General features: G+C 31.4%; 1 long non-coding RNA gene and 1 pseudogene across 2 annotated transcripts in view; one reads left to right on the forward strand and one right to left on the reverse strand.

Moving 5' to 3' along the window:
• The window catches only part of LOC143249618 (tyrosine-protein phosphatase 69D-like), a 309,369-nt pseudogene that overhangs the window by 283,363 nt on the left and 2,377 nt on the right, over nt 1–23,629 (forward strand). Inside the window, exons 14-28 of the transcript XR_013027869.1 lie at nt 4,427–4,524; nt 4,734–4,846; nt 5,205–5,295; nt 7,370–7,446; nt 8,076–8,210; nt 8,647–8,775; nt 9,141–9,295; nt 15,713–15,848; nt 17,502–17,651; nt 18,566–18,659; nt 19,094–19,171; nt 19,992–20,123; nt 20,276–20,398; nt 21,324–21,490; nt 23,039–23,174. The product of XR_013027869.1 is annotated as a tyrosine-protein phosphatase 69D-like (transcript). The remainder of the gene's footprint in view (nt 1–4,426; nt 4,525–4,733; nt 4,847–5,204; nt 5,296–7,369; nt 7,447–8,075; nt 8,211–8,646; nt 8,776–9,140; nt 9,296–15,712; nt 15,849–17,501; nt 17,652–18,565; nt 18,660–19,093; nt 19,172–19,991; nt 20,124–20,275; nt 20,399–21,323; nt 21,491–23,038; nt 23,175–23,629) is intronic.
• LOC143249619 (uncharacterized) lies at nt 15,043–20,922 on the reverse strand. Its single transcript, XR_013027870.1, has 2 exons — nt 20,776–20,922; nt 15,043–15,859 (listed from the first exon to the last, which is right to left on the reverse strand). It is a non-coding gene; the product is annotated as an uncharacterized LOC143249619 (long non-coding RNA).

Here is a 23,629-nt window from a genome sequence, read left to right on the forward strand (position 1 = left end):
TGTAGCATGGATTTTTGTGCAAAGTATTATGAGGTGGAGGGTTTTCTGTTATGAATCTTGTTTTGAATAGTTAATCATGTATGGAGTTTTGAATTCTGATAAGCCACACTATATCATTTAATATATATTCATTTTGTATTAATTTTGCATAGTGATTCAGAACCCCCCTTTATCTATGTCTGGCATGGACTTAAAATAATTCTTCTGATTCTTTTGTCCTGTGAAAATGTTCCAGCTTAATATTCTACTCTAACTCACTGCTAGTACAGCAGTATGTCTTTGGATTTACAACACTAAAATCAGGGGTTTGATTCCTCTCGGTTGGCTCAGCAGATAGCCCAATGTGGCTTTGCTATAAGAAAACACACTAATATTCCACTCAACCTTGAAGCCAGTTTAATGATCCAATATACATAAGTAGTTATGTGATATTTGACCTATATATTATATATTAAGACCTATTTGAAAAGAAGCCATACACTCTTAATTATGAATCAAGTTAATTTTATATTAATTTTTACATATGTGCTTTGCTTTTATCTTTATTAAAATTATTCTTCACATAACACATCCTGAACTTGCATTCTTGCAGACATATTCAAACTGTCAAACATCACCAGACCTGAGTACCATGACTACATCAGTGTTCTTCTCTCTGTTATCAAAACATTTTCATTCCATGTTGCCAAATAACTCAAACTTGGATTCATTTAAAAAAAATGCAAATATTCAACACTGTGTGTGGTCCAATGTCATTTTCAACCTTTTGGTTTCTTTTCTTTTTCTTAAGAATGGTTTTTTGAGCACCTACATGTTCTTTGAAACCATTTTGTGAGTGTTTATTTTATTGTCCTTTTTTTCAAACCTTTACATCTACATTTAAAGCATGATCATTGACAAGACTTGTACTTCACCATCATTTATCCTTTTAAGAACATATTGCTCCCCAGTTGCACAGGGTATGTCTGCAGACTCACACTGCTAGAAACTGAGTTTTGATACCCGTGGTGAGCAGAACATAATAGCCCATTGTGTAGCTTTGGGCTTAATCTAAATCAATCCAGTTAATCAATTAAGAACATATCTTAATATGACTCTTGAAGTTTTGCCTTTCTACTTCAACTAATTATATTATTAACAGACCAATTTCGTATACTCTTTTCAGAGTATTACATACAGCCAGCTGCTACTGAATTATGGAGTCTTGCAATGATATTTTTCAGAGTAAACTTGATCAACCAACATTATTATATCTACATGCTTGTCATACAATAGTTCAGAACTGGGATTCATTACTACTGCTTTCATAACTTGATACAGTTCTGGAACTTTAGGGTTGGTTGAATAACAAGCAATTGCAGTTTAAACTATCAATGTGTGACTATATTCTTTGCCAGTTCATTTTCCTAAAGTAAAGGGTTAGCATTCTCATAGTAGTTTTATTTTATCCTCTATCTTTCTCACTGTTTCTGTAATAATATCTAGTACTGCATATACACACATACATTATGTATAGATACCGATATATTTTTTTATGCATGCTAATTGGAAAAGTTTAAATAGTTTGTTTTTTTCAAACTCAAATATTAAGCTTGTTGTGTTACTGATATATGATAAACACCATGATTAAAATATTTTAATATTATATATAAATACACACTTTCTTTAAAAAAATAATTTTGTTAATTTTTGAAAATTTACATGTGGCTTATTTTGCAAGTATTTCTAAAATAGTAAAGTTTAAAAGGTATCTAGCTTTTTTCCATCAAGTTATATTCTAGAAATAAAGCATTCAAATTAGCAAAAATTTATGGAAAGAAGATCTCTAGGTTAGATTAAGCAGAACAAGAAAAGCAACTGACATCAATATTTATCACATAAACTTTTTCATACAGAAAACAGTATTTTTCCTGTATTTGAGAATTACCACCTGGTGAAATATAATAACTTAAACCTTAGTTTACAATGAGGGTACAGTTACTTACCTTAAAAAATGTATCTAATTTATTGAAGATTTTGTTTTACATATTTCTTTATACAAAAGTTCTTTCATCAAGGTCTCTAACCATCCAACTACATTAGTATAAACAAGAATGGTATGATGCCTTGCATCAGACCGTGATTGAATCATCTCAGTAATTCTTGCAAAGAACTATATTTTCTCATATTTGAAATAACATAAAATGTTTATCACTTACTTAAAAATCCACAGTTTTCCTTATTTTGCTTGCTTATATTAAATTAGTTTAGATAAGTTATTTATATAAGGTGTGATCAAAATGTTCTAAGACTTCACTTTTATTCTAAAGAATAACATACATCAGTATTATATGCTATCCCCTTCAAAGTAATCTCCCCTAGCTGATGTTCACTTGTTCCAACGTTCCTGCCATTTTCAGAAGCAGTGCTGAAAGTCTTCAACTGTTATGTGACTAAATTCTGCTTTCACATTGTAATGTCATCAAATCTCTTTCCTTTCAACTTAATTTTGATTTTTGGGAACAGAAAAAAAAATCACACAGGACAAGATTGAGAGAATACGAAGGGTGTGGTATCATAGGAATGTTTTTTTTGTGGGGTTTTTTTATGCCAAGAATCCTTAAACAGACACAGCAGTGTGGGAAGGTACGTTATCATGATGAAGAAACCAGTGACCATTCTCCCACATCTCACAGCAGTTTCTTCTAACTTTCACTGTCAAGTGAATTAAGACCTCTTTATAAAAGGCTTGGTTAACTGTCTTTCACCTTAGCAACCATTTCATCAGTGGGTGATGTTGACGGTCACCTAGAACGTGGGTCATTTTTGACCAATTCCCAGCCTTCTTGAAAGTGTTTCCACTGATAAATGACAGCCTCACTTAAACAGACATCACCAAAGGCAGTTCTTAACATTTCAAGGATTTCTGTTCCTCCTTTACCATTTTTCACACAAACCTTGATGCAAACATGTTGCTCTTCTTTTCTGTCCATTTTTATTATGACAGAGGAAAGAACACGTTTTTGGCAACATGGGTGTAAGGTCTAGAGAAATGACTTATTCATGGGGTAGATCACTATTTGTACTCTGTACATACCTCAGTGAAGCTCCTCTGTACTGGCACCTGCAACAGAACGTTTTGATCAGACCTCATACATCATTGTCAAAAAGTTTCACATCAGTTAATTAAGTTAAAGCATGCTGCATCAGAAAATTGAAGGAGCGAGTTTTTAATGTGAATGAAAATTAATGTGTTACTCTTTGTGTATTATTTATGACTATTCAGCTGTTTCTGGTGATTTTTTTCAAATTTTGCTATTGCTAGAAGGAACTTACTCTCATTTTGTTTTAAGACATGATCATTTTCTGACTTGCAGTTGTGAATAACTGAATTTCCAATTTATTTCAGTTGTTTTTTGTCGTTATTGTTTTCTGACTAAATTACACTGCCATAGCTGTTCAAATCCTAGAAATTGTAATAACTGATTTTGGACTATTTTGCTCAATTGACAAAAAAAATGTGAGTACTCCATATGTAGCCAACTGTGTATTAAGCACCATGGACATGGTCATGGAAGGTCATTTATGATATTTTATTATTGCTGTCTGCATATTATAGCCTCTAGGAATTGAAGACTGTTTACTGTGTAGTTACTGTAGACATCAAAATAACTTAAATGACTATCATTGACCAAATTGTACAGATTTATGTTTTTGAACATTGGCCTACTGTTTTTATTTTGCTTTTGAGGCATAGATATATGGTATTGATGCAGTAATAAACTCAGTTGTACAGTTTTTCATAGGTACAGTTAAAAAAGGCCAACAGAATAATGCTATTTATCACATCAATAGGATGGTCACATACAACTTTGAACAGTAAATTATAAAAGTCATGAATTGACCAGCAAATAATGCTGATATAAATCCAGTAAAACAACTCTTACACCACCTCAGACATTACTTATATAAATATTTTAACCTACCAAGAAATGTCATTGTAAAAAATAAAAGTGATATTTCATTGACAGAGATATGAAACACGATTTAAATTAACTCTGTTCTTTGATTTATCATAAGTATTCTTAACAGATACAGAAACAGATACAGATACATTAATGCTATGGAGTGACCTACTCGTTGCACTGATCTTCTCTTCTTGCCAGATGTGAACTCTTTTCAGACAAATTGACTGGTCAGACTCCAACTCTGAACAATTTGAATTTAGTGGTATTGCACAGGCTGTAGCTAGTGCTATTTCATCAATGAATGTAATTCATGGAATGTGCTTCCAAAATATTCAGATATATCAGGATGTTTATCCATTATGTTCAGCAACTTTTAAACAATTTATATTTTTCTTTGGATTTAAAGTCTTTTATAACTGTAATTTGCTGTAATTGAAATTATATAATCTATACAAAAACTAAAATTCTGTAATTTTCAGGAAGAAAAATAATCACCTTTATGAGGAGGAAGGTGATCGAATAGGCTTAACAGCACTAATACGTAGAACCATTCAAAGAAATGGCCATGTACCAAAAGGTATTAGCTAATTTTGTTCCTCTTCATCCAAATTATAGAACCCTATTACTTTTTTTTGCCATAATAGTGTTTTAATGATATTCTTTGTAATGTATTTTCATTTTTTATCACTGATTTATGTTAGATTTTAATATGATATTTGACTGATTTTCATAAGGTTTATATGAAATAAGTACAAGAGAAAATTAACAATAAATTTTCATGCTCAGGAAATCGACTATCAAAGCTTTCCTATGTTGGACCTTTGCTGGCTGATGATCTACCAAGTGCATATGTGGAAAAACATAAAGATAACAATCTGTATTTTCAGAAAGAATTTGAGGTGAGAAAGACAAAATAATTTTTGTACAGCCTAACTTAAGGCCAAATAATATCTTACATTTTTGTTATATAATTGTGAGTAAAATAACATGAAAGACAAATATTGAATTTCAACTTCTATAAAAGTTACTTATTTCAGTGATAAATAAATAGCAAAAATTCTTTTTCTAGTGTTTTACCAATTATAACTCTTGCTCCTGTTAACTTTTCAATATATTTTGACAGAAATCTAGAAATGTGAATTATTTTTCAGGCTGCACATTTCTTTTGGTTTGGTAATGTAATTAACATATAGTCTAGTTTTACAAGTATAAATTTTTAAACTTATGAAAGTGATTAACATCTATGCTTTTCCTAAGTCCTTGCCAGAAAAATTCAAAGATAGGACAACTCATGCCTCAGACAGCCCAGAAAACCTGTGTAAAAATAGATATCCTGATATAAAAGCTTGTGAGTAATTGATTTCCTCAAAGTATTTTTATCCTGTGCATTTTTTGGGCATGACAATATAATGCTTTTCTTTTCAAATAGCTTTTGTGTTAGAACTTACTAGATCTGCATATTAATGTGTTACATCTTTTTACATCTATATATGTCATGAATATCATAGACCTTTTATAGAAATTTACGTCAGAATTGAAATCAGTCTTATGCAGATGAAGGTTAGAGTGTAGATTTGATGTATCTGGATTTTCAGAAAGCATTTGACAAGATGCCACATAAAAGGCTTATAGAAACATTATTTCTATAGGTGTGGGGGATAAGTAAGCAAACTGAATAGAAGAGTGACTGGGTGAAAGAAAGCAGAAGGCTCTTACAAATGTTATTCATTCAAACTTGGATTCCTGTCACAAATGTAATACCTCAGGGCTCAATCTTAGGGGTCAAACTTGGATTCATCTCACAAGTGGGGTACCTCAGGCCTCTATCTTAGGATGTTTGTTCTTTTTGATTTATATCAGTGACATAGATGAAAAATAGTCAAACAAATACTTAAATTTGCAGATCATATAAATGTCTTGGGTGTTGCTAGCTGTGAAGGAGATGCTGCTGATTTACAAAAAGATTTAGATCATTTAGTGAGTTGAGCAAATAAGTGACAGATGGGTTTTAAGTAGAATAAATGCAAGATAATGCATCTGGGTTATCATAATTTAAATTATTAATATTAATTTGGATGGGAATAACAATGTCTTGAGAGAAAGGGATCTTGGTGTAATGGTTGCTCAACTTCTTAAGCCATCCAAACAGTATGTTGTTGCTAGTGGTAGGGCAAATAGGATTTTAAGTTTTATCTACAGAAATATTGTGTACTAGGCTAAAGAGGTTATAATTTCATTTTATAAGTCACTAATTAGACCACATGTGAAATATTGTGTTCAGTCTTAGGTTTTTTACCTAATGAAAGATATTGAATTTTAAGAAATGGTTCAGAGAAAGGTTACAAGAATGGTGCTTGAGATGGAAGGGGGTTGTCATACAAGGAGAGGTTGAAATCTCTCAAACTGATTTATCATGAAAAAAGAAGAGTTAGATTGGATATGATTGAGGTGTTTAAGATTATAAATGGAATTGAGAGAGTTGATGCATCATCTTTTCTTATACTTAACAGTGAGAATAGTAGGACTAGGGGAGACAAGTGTAAATTTTGGGAGGGTAGGAGTCATCTTCAACTAAGACAGTTTACTTTTCTAACAGAGTGGTTGACCTTTGGAATAGATTACCTTTGGATGTTGTGGAGGTAGTAAATTTCAATGAGTTTAAGAGGAAGCTTGATAAGTATATCATTGATAATGGCTAGCTTTAAGATTTTTTAAAATTTTTTAATTAAAAGTTTTAGTTTAGTTCAGAGGATGGAATAGCTGAGATGGATCACTAGGTACCATGTTGTCCCAAAACGTTATGTTATACCAACTCTTAAGTTCTCATTTTCAATAACTGTACATCTAATTTGAACAGTTGTACACTTGGATATGTAAAACTTGATTTTTTTTCTAATTACATTATATCTTACTGACAAATCTATGAAACTTTACAAAAATTGTATATTGCATGTTAGTCAATCCAGTATATTGTAAGTAATGACTATTTTATACAAAACTTACCTTTCAGAGTTTTAATACCCATAACACTATAGATCCTTTCTTCAAAACCTTGTATTAACATTGTATCCTATCCATTGATAATATATAGTAATGGATAGTTTTGAGTGTAATTACATATTGAGGTTGTATGCATTATATATTTAAATAATTAATGTCACATTTTGATTATAGTATAATGTTAGTGGTCATTCAAGTGCAATAGTACAGTGTGTTTAATTTATTTCATTTACTAGTGCTTGGAATTTACCAAAAATTGTAAAGGATAAGCCATCATACCTGCAAGTGTACTTGTATACATTTCATGAAAAAGAAAACTATAAAATGATATAAGTCCAACTTTTCTCATTTATTCAAAGTTAATTTGTAGAGAGGAAGTAAGTTAAAATGATTTCTTTCCTAATCATTGTCTTTTTTTCCAGTTGATCAAACTCGAGTTCAGCTTCCTATTGAGGATGGTATTAAAGGTTCAGATTACATCAATGCCAACTTTGTTGAGGTAACTTAAACAGGTGCTGTAACTTAATGTATTAAGTAATGATGAAGTGTTGTGTAGATACAACATTAAGACAAAAGGTATGCCAGCAGCTAGGATGACAAAGACTATATGGAAAAGCACAAATGTAATTAATAATTATTTTACTAACTCGAAATATCAAATCAAGGTTTAGCTTTCATAAATTTTTTCAGCCATAGTTTCCAAGAAAAAATTTTTATGTGACATATTCATTGTCAAGAAAACAAAATGTAATAAACTGAAAAGTAAATGAAAATATTATTCATAACATTTATGCAACTTGGGGTAATGTGACTAAAACATGTTGCAACAACTTTGTCAGTCTTAAAGCTGTGAATGAAAAGATAACTAATGACATGTCTCTTACCAGATAGTAATAAAGCAGAATCTTTAAAAATGGTAAACTTATATATTTAAAAATTTGATTGTTTATTTAATTATTACAATATAACTTGTTTTATTTCTATGCAAAATAAACTTCAAATTGTGCAGTTTATTAGAAGTAATAGTTTTTGGGTAATGAACTTTTCTTACTAAAATCATATAAATTGTCTTCTAAACATGACTACTGAGTAAGAAAAGTCATTGTATAATTTACTGATATTGTTCAGGGTTATCGGGGAAGGAAAATGTTCATCTGTGCCCAAGGTCCTCTTGAACACACAGTAGTTGACTTCTGGAAGATGATCTGGGAGCACAAAGTGACTGTAGTTGTTATGCTGACAGGTGTGGAAGAGCATGGTAAAGTAAGTGATAATAATGTTTGATTGCCTATAAACTTTAAAACAGAAATTTATTGCACTAGGTTATTCATCATTCTAGGTACAATATTATAAAAATTGATGAGGTAATGTTTTCACATGCTTTTTTTGTACTTTTCTTGTGTTTTTCCATTACATGAAGAACAATAAGAATCTGTTAAGAGTTTACTTCTTGACACTGAAAACACAACTGAGTTATTTTTGTAAGACTTCTATAAAATGTTTTATTGATAGTGAAAAGGACTAAAACATTGGTATTCTGTTTATGACATTATAACTCTTTATTGGAGCTTAAGGTTTTCTTTCCTCTAGGTTTTAACTAAAGTTACTTAGCAATAATGTAAAGGTTGATAGATTTTGTGAATGTCATTAGACTTAAATAATAAAGAAATGTGATTCAAAAATCTGTTTCTTTCTCAAGTTGAAATGTGCCCAGTATTGGTCTGATGATGACCCAATGGAAGTAGAAAAGTTGTATACAGTAAATGTGATAAACACCACAAAGTATTCAGATTATTTGGTTAGGAGATTTCAAGTACAGCATAAGAAAGTAAGCACCATTTCAGTCTATTTTTCCTGTTTTATTACTTGTAGAAGATTTTTAATAATTATAATATTCTTTTACAATTGGCCTTAAAAAAATTCAATGTGGCATTGATTCTGTAGTGTTTGTTTGTGTTATTTAGGAACGTATACACACAGAGAAGTGCACTAGCTTTTGTTAATGGTTAAAAATATAGTTGTTTTTTTTGCACTGAATTGCTGAAAATAGATATTTTAAACACACTGTTGACACAATAATAACTTTGTGATGCAAGCATCTACAAAAATAATCTTTATTTAAAAACCTTGTGTGATGCGAATATTATACATTATAAAATTGTTCAAAGCAAATATTAATTTATTTTTTATAAGAATGAATTCACTGAGGGACGAGAAATTCTGCAGTTTCATTTTGTTATGTGGAAGGACTTCTTAGCTCCAGAACAGCCTTCCTGGTTACTACGTTTCATCAAAAGAGTCAATGAGCATTATGTTTCAGATAGGGGACCCTTACTAGTCCACTGCAGGTGAGTGTTTGAATATTGTGCTTCTCTGATATGTACAAAATGTTTCTTGAAGAACAGTTTTAGTCTTTAACACTCCAATAACAAAATCATTGACCATGAGGTATTTGGCATAGGATCATTACTAATTCACTGAGAGTTTCACAGTGTTAAACTCTTTATATGTTTCAATCTTGAAGCAGTGTTTGTTTCTTGTGTTGCTTTAATCTATAGTTTCCTCATGCAATATCCAGTATGCTAAGCTACACTTTTACCAAAAGTAACATTTAACTTGGATTTCATAATCTATTTGTGGACTAGAAAAAAATATTAAACAATTGAACTGCTTTTTTTTCTATCTGTTTTGTAATTTTGAAGATCAGTATCCATTTTATCAAACAGTTTTCCAAATTCCTTAAAAGAATTTCCTGCAACCAAGTCTGTATCAATTCATGTATGCTTTAATTAGTGAAGTCACAGCATTGTATTATAATACTGTTCCAAAAGATTATTTTGTCTATTGAGACAGTTTCAACATATTTAATCTATAAAATACATGATTCTACTATTTTTCTTTGTCCATTAAAGTATTCAAGTAGTTTAAAAAGTTCTTTGCTTACCTGAACTTGATAGTTTAACAACTGAAAAACAAAATCAAAATGTACTTAGATAATACAACCATGCTAAAATTTTGATGAATGTTTTGCCTTATGATTTCTAAGCTATTGCAAGAAAGTTCTTGAATACCAATTAAAAAGTAAGAATTTTGAAGGGGGGGGAGATGGATCCTGGTGGTTGAGTGGTGTCTGGTTCAGTGCAACACACCACTTAACCTTGAATTCCTTTAGACAGGTAGATTTGTGGTGGGTCCCCCAGGATCAGTTGGCTGGTTCTATTAGGCTAGAGTCAACTGAGTATTACTGGACATTTTCAGTGGGTGTTGTAGCCATTGTGTCTGATGTTGGAGTTTGGGTAGAGTGCTTATAAAGCCCTGGCATTGCTACAGTGTCCTTGTTTTGCAATGTAGTTCATTCTCTTCTTTGTAGGTGAGGTCAGTGGGCACTGAATCATTTTCTTATGGATCCTTCAAATTCTTAAAGAAAATATTGAAAAACACTGCTAGCTCTGTAATCACTTAATGTTAGTTCTCACCATATTCTCATCACTCTTCAAAAAGGGCCCATTTTTCTCTGTCTTCTATTTCTATCCAGTTTTTCTGGATGCCTGGCTATGTTGGTTTTGTTACTTAATTGTTATTGCAGTGCAGAGTTTGAAGTTTACTATGGTGCAAATAAAGTGAGATACCAACTTCTGTTATGCATGAATAAGTCTTACAGCTAAGATTTTTCATAAATTCACAAAAAAATCAGTATGTAGCTGTCAAAATTTTGAATTAACCACCAGATGTTAATTGAAAGACACAGTCTATGAAACACCACTTTTGATTGTTTAATACCCACATGTGCAGACCAATAATTTGCCCTGTTTTACATTTTTGAATTTGCATTCACATAGAATATTGTGTTATGTTAGCCTATGATATAGGCACTAGTATATAAACTTTTACTGTAGACTTTCATGAATAAAATTGAAAAAGAGCCACAGTGTAAAAAAGATATTATAAAAGATAGGTTTATAGTTCAGTTGCCACCTGTGAAGTTTCATAAAGATCCGTTATTGCATGGCAGATTATTTCACACACAACAAATGGTCAAATGCAATTTTCTGATTGAACACTCTTTTAATACAGCAAGTTTTGTCAGAACTAGAGAAATACAATCGAATATCTCTGAAAGGCTCAAACGCCTGTTCGTTCTTGCCAGGACATCTACAACACAGTTTGGTTCAACTTTAATATCACGGTGAATGTATAATGAGGCCAGGCCATTCAATCAATCTTCAGTGGTGGTATCTCTCAAATACGTTTTGAGTCTTCTGAGAGTTGAAAACGAACACTCCACTGAGCTCGTTGACACAGGCAGCGTGGCAAATACTTTCAACAGTCTAGAAATGACTGGGAACATTTCTGCATTGCACATTGCATATGCATCTATGACATTTTTGGTCTGTTGTTCGCAAGTGATTTGTACCAAACCCTAAGTTCACCTACTGCAGCTAGTGAAGTGCTGCCAATGTCAGCCTTGTATATATTGACCAACTCTTTAATTTAATCACATTATTGTGTTGTAGGTTCTGACCATTCTGTGGTAGATCCTGATGGTAGTAGGCACATGAAGTTTGTAAGGAGAGTTTTGTGACTGGACAGACAGTCACGTATTTGTGAAAGAAAGTGATCAACAAATGGTACAAATACAACAATACGAAGTACTCCTTAGGGCTAGTGGTTTGTGGGTTAGCACAGTACATTTGCCTTTTAACCTGCATTGGCATTATGATGTCAATTTGAAGCTCACTACACAGAGTTTGAGCCTCACAGAAAATGTTGTTAAATTCATTCACAATATTATTTCTGAGTAAACAGATTAAATCTTCCACTATTTCTGAGTGATGCATCGCAGCACCTAAATCAATGTTCTGTTGCTGCAGTAAGTTGCACAGAGGTAAACTAAAGGAAAACAATTTAGCAATGGTAAGTAAAGTGATGATGAATTCTGGCTGTGTTATAAAACACAACAGTTGATTGGCTTGTGTGGCAGAATCTCTGTCTTGCCAACCTGATATGGTCTCAAGGGCATCTGCAACTGCATGGATTAATTCTAGAAAGACAATGACTGAGTCATGCCTCTCAACCCACCGGGTGGTGCAGAGACCTTTCAAACTTTTTTTTTCAATTCAGGTGCTTTATTCTCCACCGAAAGAGCCAAAACATGCTTTCGTTTGGGTGTATTGAGAAAGTTTTCAATGCTAGAAATTACTCCCATGCAATTTTGCACAGGAACTTCTTTACAAGCATCAGAAATTGCCAAATTTAGGGAATGGGCACTGCAGTGTACATAGGATGCAAGTGAGAATTTATCAGTTATGTGTCTCTGGACACCATTGAATTTCTCACTCATAGAGGCAACACCGTCGTACCCTTGTCCTCGCAGGTAAGCCATGTCAGTACCATATTTTGTTAGATTGGTTATGATAACATCAGCAACTTTCCGCCTGTCACATCATAAGCAGGTATAAATTGCAAAAAATCTTCTCTCATTGCAACAGAGTTGTCACTGGCATGCAAATATCTAACACACAGCAAAAACTGTTCAATGCCTGAAATATCTGTTGTTTCATCAGCTAATATTGAGAAACACTTTGCAACATTAACCCTGTTGACCAAAGCATCAAGAACATGAGTATTACAGGTATTGATAAATTCACTTTGAATTTGATGACTCAGATATGTAGCATTCCTCTTTGTACTCTTAAGGCTTGCTGAAAGCTTGATATCACCCTTTGCCCTGCAGTGCAAAAAAATTCCCATCATTATTGATGGGCTCCTCATCAGTTTCACCAACAAACATTGGGCCATAATCATATTTTCCCCTCAAAGCTAAACCCTGTCTCCCATACAACAACACAGTATCAATAATAGGCATTGAATATTGCCAGTTCTGTTCAATTTCTTACTTGTCAGTTGCATCAATCTGCAAGTACACAGATGAACTTGTGTTTATGACCTGTAGAAAATTGTTAGCTTTTTCTTTGCTGTGTTGGTGGTACTGTTTCAATTCATGTACCTTGAAGTCTTCAATAGCCTTCTTCCAGTTTGTGTATGGAAATTTCACTAGTTTTCCCAATTTCTGGCTTCCAACACTAGCACCATCAGGGGCAAAAAGACAGCAGTACTTGCAGAAAGCACCCTTTGCATGTTGACTGTGAAAGCCAACGATGCTGAAAACGCAGCTTTCTTGGACTACACTGGGGGAAAACATAATCACTCCCTGGCTTCCAGGCATTCTCAAGGAGGCATATTTTGGTTTCAGCATTTATCTAAAAGAGACAGAAAGACATAGTTCTAATTAAGTTATTTGGCACATAGGAAAGTTTGTTTTGAGAGTACAATAACCTTGAAGAGAAAGGCTTAGAGCTGTACTTCATAGAGCAGGCTTAACATCCTGTAGCTGTAGGCCTACAATCACTAGTAGCAATGAATATTCAGTCTAAAACTCACCACAGTGTTTGCATGATTTTTAATACAAAATTAATATAATGAGGAGTCAATTTACCTGTTTACCAATGCTGACATCATTAGAAATGTAATTTCCAATGTCCCAGACTGGACCTGAGGTGATAGTGGCAGCACTGGTAGAAGGCCACGGTGATAACTATAACAATTCAGTTGACAATTCTTATTCAACCTGATTGGCTACAGCAGATTGCTCAGGTTCAGCCTCATGAATGGGTTTAAAGAACCCATGCAGTGTCTTTTGCTTTTTCAGGCTTGACAAAGTGAATGATTGTTTATCGCAACTTCTGTTTGTCAACGTCACATTCACAGTACCATTGGCGCCAACTATAGTGAACGGTGCCACCCACTGTTTATTTGTGAAGTTAATTCTTGAAATTCAGGGAATCTGAACATCCACTGTCCATGATATTTGAATACAGATTATAGTAACTATACATATATTTTGCACTCTCCTGAGTGACTCTATATTTGATATGTTGATGACAGGACTGTAGGTCTACTTTGCTGGGCCTGATAGCTTTAAGTTATATATTATATATATAGGCCTATATATTTATTTATGATTAAAAAAATAAGACAAACACCTCAATGTGCCATTGTGAAATTTGACAAAAAGGTGGTCTCAGAATGCATAATTCAGGCTTTTATGTTTTTATTAAAAACTTCCTGGGGGGCATTCCCCTAGACCCCTAGCATGTCTTCGTGCCTGCAGCACTTGCATCAAGCATTCAAACTAATCCCCTCCCCATGGCCATTTCTGGCTATGCCCCTGAATAGAAGTAAGGTAATTTTAACAAAATAGAAGTAATAAAATATTAATAAATTTAGCTTGAAACTTGATTCATATACATGCAACATGTGTATATATACTGTAGTATATGGCTGTGTCCACGTGCCCAGGAACAGGAGTAAGGGAGTAAATGAAGAATAATTACTTGTAATTAGTTGAAAAACTGCCATTGATTTCTCTTTGAACTTCTGCCCTCCCTTAATATAGGCACTCTTAATTAGTTTTCTTCTGAATGAGGTTAGGCTTAAATTTTCTAAGTAGTGTATTGCTCACTGAAAGAATCTTTTCTGCAATCTCATTTCCAGAATTGTGTAAATGTTTTTTTCAAGTGTTTAAACTTTTTTTCCTACATTTTTATGTATGAGAAAAAAATATATAAAATCTAATGTAATTTAGTTTTTAGAGCTTTCTGAAAAGTATTGTCTTGTTTGAAGCTACTTTTGGTTTAAAAGTCCTGGATGTTAGTCTAAAAGTTTTTACTTTCTGACTGTCATTCTCATATGAATTGACATTATAATTTTCAGTTAGTTAAGCACTTCTCGGGTCTCTTTTTTACTCACATTTTCATCTGCCTATACACAGACAATTTTTTGAATATATTTTGTCAAATAATTAGGTACAAAAGTTTCAGTGTTTTTCCTCTTCACATTGATAACATATTGGACTCAATGTAACAAAGGTAGAGAAAATTTGTTTTTAAATACAAGATTAGTTCAAGTTAAAATGTTCTAGAGCAATTAAAATGGCACCTCTACTTGTGGAAGCTCCAAATATTTTTTTATGATAATTCCGTATTTTGCAGGGTCCTCAAAAGTGCTTTATTTGAAAAGTGAATAAAACCACAACTAAGAGTAGTAACTATTTTTAATTTCTTTCTTTTGAAGTTCATATGTTATGCTATGCTGTAGCCTACGGAGTGAGTAATTCTTTTCATGACACATAGCATAAGCACATTTTACTGATGTTGTAACAGTACAAATTGCAACATTCGTCTTCCCTAATGCGACATCACTTTGGTATCTACTGACTGACCAACAACACACTACTGTAATGTTGTGTAAGTGGTTAAATTAGGTGACCCCTCCAGATGGTCTTTGGCCTCCTTTCTGGGAAATAATACAATGGTCAAACTGTCTCCTTAAATTTTGATAATTTGCTTCAAATGACTAACATACTAAACAATTGTCACTTATCTGTTATTTTTAACTATTTGCTTGACTTTGTTGTCACTACTGAAAGTTTAACTTCATGCTCTTTGCTTAGTAATTGCATCAGTTTTTGTTGCACATGTTCTTTACATAAAACATACAGCACTGAAAATTTATTTCATCATCTGTTACTGCTATAAACAGTTTCCTAACTACAGTTTGAAAGTATGTTAATCCATTTACTCTTAATGTCAAATATTTACTTCCTTTAACTACCACCTTTGAATGCTTATCTTGCATGACTGACATTGGCCAGTATTGGACGTGTGGGTATTTACTTTTCTTTATTATAAACTGCTTCATTTCAGTGCTGGTGTAGGAAGAACAGGAACATTCGTTGCTGTAGATACACTATTACAAGAATTGGATGAAGAAGGACAGGTCAATGTTTATGCCTGCATCTCTGACCTCCGGCATTCTCGGAATTATCTTGTACAAGCTCTGGTCAGTTCTGACTGCAGAAAGATAATTTTGTTATAGACTTTTCTCAGCACATTATTGGTAATATTTTGTCCTAGATCAATACAAATATGTACTTAACATTAAATATTACTTTATATACAAAATTCTTTCCTCTGTGCACCCTCTGCAGTACAAATAAATTTTTACCTGTAGTTAAAATACTGAATATAATATAATGTTGTTAAGTTTCTGAAATAGTTATTAAAACTAAAAATTAATATTTTTTACATGAACCACATATATCAATGGATGTTTGCTATATAACAACTCAGTCTTTCTGTAAGTTTGTCAGATCTTGTCTCCAATTTTAATGCCCCCAAGTAGCACAACAGTATGTCTAAGGGCTTGTAATACGAGAAACTGGGTTTCAATACCTGTGGTGTGCAGAACCCATTATGTGGCTTTGTGCTTATCTTCAAACAAACTAATCAGTGTTGATCTTACTCAATCAGTAAATAATGATTTGTAAACACAATGATAATTATTGTAGAAAACATACTACATGTTGTAACAGTATCTTAAGAAGATAGACCAAGATAAATCATGTAGTATTTTTCAACATATTTGTGCTTATTCATCTTTATTCTCTTATTGTTAATAAATTTTGTTAATGCTGAATAATCATTGCATGTGTATAAATATATTAGTTAAAAGAAATCTTAAACTCAGAAAAAGTTATTGTTATGGTAAATTCCATTTTGTAATTTATTTTGTAATTACTTCATTAAAGCATGTTTAAAACTGTTAAACTTGCAACAACTACTGGCACACAAATAACTTTTTATAAATTTATTTCATAAATCCAAACCAATGTGACTGTGGTATAAGTCTCCCTTGTTGCATTTTTAAAGACCTGGACTTTAATGTTATATTTAATCTGTTTTTAAACTAAATTACAAGTCATAATATCTATTTTATGCACTAACCCCTTGTATGACAACAATATAATTTGTAACTTTACTAGTCTAAATAAATAAGGATTAAAGTTAACTATTATAACAGAGTTTCTGATATATGTTTTTAAGTATACTTGTTTTGTTTATGTTTTTTTTTTAAATAATGGCATAACTGAATCTTAAACAGGTGTGGTTGTATAGCTCAATCTTTTTTCACACAATATTTACATATATTAACATATTAAACTTATCACAAATGATAAATTGTAGAAGTTTTGCTTTTAAGAAAATTGTTGAGTTTGAGATCATTGCACTTCAGAGTGTGGATTATAATAAAGTAAAATCCAAAAGTAAACTACTTAGTAGATGTAAAAAAAATTAATGGTACCTTTCTTTCTTTCTTCAACTAAAACAGGCTTTGGCAGTCTTTTTCATGTCTACTTTTTTTGTAATTTGAATGCATATTATAATTGGTGAATATATATTTCATGAAGGTACACAGAATTATTTCCAAAAATAATATATTTTACTAATTTTAATTCCTAGTTCTATTCTTATTAGTCTCTATATATAAAACATACAGTAACGCCTAATTCAACTAAACTATCATACTACTTTAAAACTGCACTCTGTACTGTATTATTGGTTATTTTCTACAAAATTTTATATTACAATGGAATTATAATTGTTATAATTCTGTTAAAAATGCACGATATTTTTCTTTTCCTGAACTCCACAGAAGCAATATATTTTTGTTTACCGAGCATTAATGGAACATGCTCAGTTTGGTGACACAGAGATAGAGATGAGACACTTACAAGATCATTTTGCACAGCTGAGAGGAAAAATGAACAAATATGAAAATACAGGGCTACAGTTGGAATTTAAAGTAAGACATCCCTGTATTAAGATTTACTAGATGTTAGTGTTTTATTTCACTGTGTCATCATTCTTAACTCTTCTGTTTAACTTCTTCATCTGGTTGAATTTAAATATAATTACAATAAGGGTTACTCATAAATCTTCCCACATCCTAGTTCCTAGGTTAGGGGACTAAAATAAGCAAACTCTAATTCTCAGGTTTTGTATGTATAAATATGAAAGTGGCATTTCTATTGATCAAAGGTAAAATTATTTTACTCATATAGTTTGATGCAAGTTATTTGTCAATATGGATATTACTAGTATAAATAGTAAGTGTATTCTTTGAGTGAGTTTGTCGTCTGAGGTAAGTGGGGGGAGGCATTTTTTACATTAGTATGTGGATCAGAAGGTTTGAATAGTAGTGATGCTAAACACACTGCACTTTCTATTGTAGGTGCATTATAAGAGTAACAGTTAATCCTGTTATTTTATTCAAAGCTAGACAAAGTCTTTGTAGTTGTATTTACTGCTGAATCACTGTTTTCCATTTGATTAGTCAAACATTAAAATTGGCTATACTTGAACCCTAAAGGGTCTGACCTAATTGTTCAGATTGAAAATACCAGAATGTTGTCCTTTAGACTTTTAAGATTTTGTTTAAACAATAAATCTGAGTCTCAATATATAATATAATTAAAGCTGGCATGGGAAAAAAGTAAACTTGTGAAGACTTGGAGATTAAATTTCTTTATCCAGTCTATGAAATTATAAGTAACAGTTAAACATATGAGATGAGCTTGTTAATAAATGAAACAAAAATTGGACTTGGAATAATAGGTAATGCATCATCATTAAATAATTGATACTTATATGTATGATTTTTTATACATCACTTACAATGTAAACTGCACAAAAAGTATAAAATGTTTTGTTGTCTAGAAACTTGGAGATGTGATTGAAGATCCCAAGACTTGTTGTGTTGGAACAATGGATATTAATCTGAGCAAGAACAGATATAATTTTATCATACCATGTAAGTTAGTAACAAGTTTTTGACAAATAATTTTGTACTTTTTTTTTTAAACTATGCAAATAATATTTAGACAAAATTTGTTGATAATTTAGCTGCTTTTAATACTAAGTTTGATGTTTTCAGCCAAATGTTAATAAATATAATTTATTTTGTATTTATTTTCAAATCAGTTAATCATGTAGAGTCACACTTTAAAAGCTATTTTCTAACCCAATTTGTTGTTTATATTTATATTTTTATACTGCATCTTTCTTTGTGTGTGTGTGTGTTATCTTACTAAAACTTTTAATAATGTCATTATCTTTACGATTTACTTAAAATCATGTTAACTACACTGAAATAAAAGAGATTACATGTAGATAACACTGTGATGGGAAAACAATTTCTGTTTTTGACAACTGTAGCTGTGAAAATGTTTGTTATATTTCTACCAGATGATACAAATCGTGTGATACTTCTCCCAACTGCTTCCGAAAGACCACTCTTCTTACATTAATGCATCTTTCATTGAGGTGAGAATAAAGGCCTAAATACGGTTTGTGTATCTGTAAACTTGTATCAGTTCTGAATTTTATTTAAATAAAAAGAAAATTGATTTGATGACTAAATGTTTTTAGTTTTTACATTTGTTATTTTAACCTTATCCTGGCATAATTAATGTGAGCCCGGCATGGCCAGGTGGTTAAGGCATTTTACTAATAAACTGAGGGTTGAAGGTTCGAATCTCTGTCACACCAAACATGTTTGCCCTTTCAGCTGTAGGGGCATTATTATGTGACAATCAATCCAACTATTCATTGATAAAGGAGTAGCCCAAAAGTTGATGGTGGGTGTTGATGACTAGCTGCCTTCCCTCTAGCTTTACACTGCTAATTTAGAAACAGCTAGCACAGATAGCCCTTGTGTAGCTTTGCACAAAATGCAAAACAAGCCAAGCATAATTAACGTGAATATCTTTTTACTTCTTACATTCGATATTAGTTCTAATCATAAAACACCCAAGTTAAATCACTTAAATGTTTGATTTTAGTATTATCTTATTTTTTTTAATTTTTGCATATTAAAGTATGTACACTGATTAACTACAATTAAAAGTTAAATAAACTGATTGTTAGTATGTAAATTTCACTGTAGACTTGTTTTACAAATTTGTCAACACAAATTATCAAAGTGTGTATCACTACATCTTATGTCTACATAATGATCACTAAATACAATATATTCTAATAGATTTTATGGTTACAGTATTTTTTTTACCTTCACGTGAACTTTCTACTCTTATAGAAAAATAATAATGAAAATTCTCTAACAGACTTTTTTTAAACTCCCTAGGGCTATAATCGTTCCCTGTCTTTCATCGTTACTCAGGATCCACTAGAAAATACATATGTTGAGTTCTGGCGGATGATTAAAGAGCACAACATTCAGACTATTGTGATGCTATCAGATCTTGGGGACGGGCAGGTAAAATCATGTTTTATGTGGAGTATTCATGTTTGCATAGTTATAAACACTAAATAATTTTACAGCTATTGGGCTCAGTTATTTTATGTTGTATCATTTGGTTATGTCTTTTTTTTTTCACTAAAATACATATATATCTATTAATTATGCAGACAAAATGTCCACAGTATTGGCCATCAGAAGAACAAGAATATGATTACATCAAAGTGGCATTCCAGAAGGAAGAAAAAACAGATTTGTTTATTAAGAGAAAATTTAATGTTACAAATGTCAAGGTAAGATACTGTATAGGTATCAGTTTCTTAATTCACTTTTATCAAATTTTAATTACTTGGTATGTTATCATAGGAAAATATTTTGCTTAGAAATTAAGAATTGTAAACTCAGTTTAAAGGGTTTTTTTTCATACCTAACTAAAGATTATTTACTAATAATTCTTCAGAACTCTTAGGATTCTTCGTATGTTGGTGTAAAATTATTGTAAAAACTGTTATATTTAAGAGAAAATTGACCCAAAATGACATCAAATCATTCTAATGCTTCACACTTGAAGAGACAGTTGAACTTGTTTAAGCTGGAAATGATTCTGACTTTGAACCTGAATTGTCTGATGATTAATTTGAGAATAATATGGCTGAAAAAAGATACACACCTGTAAGGTTAATGCCTTAGAAGATTTGTTGTCCAGCTTTGTCAGTTGGAGATTGTCAGCATCAGTCACTCATGTACTTTTGAATATTATTTGCTCTTCTAAAGAAATCAAAGAACCAGGCCTGCTACAAGAATATATGTAAGGGGATGGCCTAATTAAGTGGCTAATATGTGTATTAATGCACAAAGATTCTATTCAAAATGTAATGCTCATAGAACTTTCAGGATAATGTGTTACTAAATTCCAAGCAATAGTCATTAATTTGAAATTTTTGTTCACCTTTTAAAATTTATAATTTTATTCATGAGGTCATCTATTTTCAAAAGTTAAAATGGCAAGTAGTTATTATATATTTGACTGTGATATTAATATTTTTTTACTGTATAATAATTTCCTAGTGAAGAATTCTCACTCACTAATTTCATTAAATTATAAGACAATTTGTATGTATTAAAAATGCAAAGCAGATTTAAAAAGAAAGATTCTTTCTAAACGAGGTATCCATTTTCATTTCAGTAATGACATACTGACTTTTGTAACTTTTCCAGAACAACGACAACCATGTTGTTACTCATTACCAGTTTCTCAGGTGGTCAGATTCAGGTAACCCAAGCGCAGTACCAGAGAGCACTGTGAACCTTATAGAATTAATAGAAGAAGTACAGCAAACTCAAGCCCTGGATTTTACCAATAGTCCACTTACAGTACACTGCAGGTAAGAATGAAAAATCCTAATACTTATTTATTAGCAATATGATTCAGGGTGTTGGTGTAGTTATATGTTGTGGTCCCATACATTATTACTGGAAATTGATTAAAATGTCATATAGAGATATAGTCCTTACTATTATGCTGAGACTTATTTTGAGCATTCAAACATTAACCCTTTCGCAATTGGTCACAGGTTGAATGCCATGTCATCAGTTTGTTATATACACTTACATACAATAAATGACATGTGAATAACCAATTGACAGTTCAGAATGTCCCCTAGTGGTGTTCCTAGCCATTTTAATCTGTGAAAAGACTATCACATTCTTTCAGTCCAATATTTCAAAGAGGTAGATTGTGTCTTTAGTCTTCTTGAAGTTTCATACTTTTTCAGACCTAAATATCCCTTAATTTTTAAGTTTAATAAATTATATTGGAATTCTATGGTATCAGTATAGTTATTTATGATTTTTGGTTATTCAACTGTATATATAAAATATTTTTGAAACTTTATTTGATACCTCCCAACAGTGACATTTTAAAAGACTTAGCAACCTATGTCCATTAGCAATCAAATTCAAAGGTCATAGCATGAAGAAATAATTGTTTGCTTTACTTCTTGATTTATTTTTCAATATTTTAAGAAAAATAAGTTTCATAACTTATTTCTAAATAGTAATAATACAAAATACTGGTCCACTAAAACACAGCCAAGACCAGGTCAGTTTTATAGTATTGAATACAGTAAAATGAGTACACATGCATCATGCCAATAGAAGATATGTAATGTTAACTAGGTGTTACTAAAAAGTAAATATAATAAAAAGTGATAATAAACGAATACAAATGTTTAGTCGAAGTAGCTTAAGTCTCATAACTATATATATATACATATATATTTATTTATTTTATTATGGTTACGAGGTCAGTCAGTTGACAGACTCCACATAGGGTATAGAATAATACAAAATAAAAATTCTTACAGAAAACAAATGTTTGAAATGTATTTAAGAGGTTTTAGAGATTACATAAATAATATTTGAGACGTCTGGGATGAAAAGTAGTTTTTTAAACGTAAAATGAAATCGCTTCTCACTCAGACTAGTAATCAAACAGACTCAACATTTTAACAATGTAATTTAAAATAGTTGGCATAAAAATTAATAATGTGAAAAATAATGAGCAAGATGTGTGTTTTATGTTTTGTGTTAAATTTATTTACATAAAATGTTTGTGTAAAACTATATAAGTTTATTAATTAAAATAATTTGTTTTCCTAAGTACTTGGTTTATCACTTTTTGACGTAAAGCTTTTTTTCAGATTTATAGCTCAAAACCCCTCAGATAAATATTCATTTTTTTTTAAGAACATTGCTACAGAAAGAAACCCTAATGTTTATAGAATAGATACAGAAATTTCTGTTAGTTTTTAGTGGCTACTAATTAACTGAATTTTTTTCTTTAACACTTCAGGTATTTTAAAAAAGTTATTGTTAGGTGATAACTGCTCCAATGTTGTGCTACTTGAAATTAATAATTATTCATTTTGCAGTGGAGGAGGAGACAGAAGCAGTGTTTACATCACTTTAAGTGTGCTTATCCAGCAGTTGAAATTAGAAGAAAGAATTGATGTCTTCCAAGCTGCGCGACACACACGTTCTCAACGTCAGTGCATGCTTCAAACAATAGTGAGTCCTGGTTATTGTTAGATAAAACATGGTATTCCATAACTCTTTTATAAGAAAGCATGATTATAAAAAAATCATTATTCTTTCTTTTGATATTTATAATAATTGTAAGATTATACTAAGTTTTGAATTTATAGATGTGCAGTTGAATATAAATGTATTTTGTGTATAATATTGTAACTACCTAATAGGTTGCTCATAGGAGTTAGTAATCATGTGAAATTAATTGAAATTGTTCCCTGAGAGTTAAATGCTCTAATCTCTTTGACAGACTTGTTAAAAATTGCATTCTTTGAAGATTGCAAGGAATAATCCATAAGAATTTCCATTACAATTTATTTCCTTATTTATCATTAGTTATTCTGGTCAGAGGTTTTCCATTTCAGATCAATACTTCATATGTGGTAATAAATTCTAAATTTTTATTTTATTGAGTATTTTGTTCATATTCTTAC

Source organism: Tachypleus tridentatus, chromosome 4, assembly GCF_004210375.1.
Source record: "Tachypleus tridentatus isolate NWPU-2018 chromosome 4, ASM421037v1, whole genome shotgun sequence".
Taxonomy (NCBI): Eukaryota; Metazoa; Arthropoda; class Merostomata; order Xiphosura; family Limulidae; genus Tachypleus; species Tachypleus tridentatus.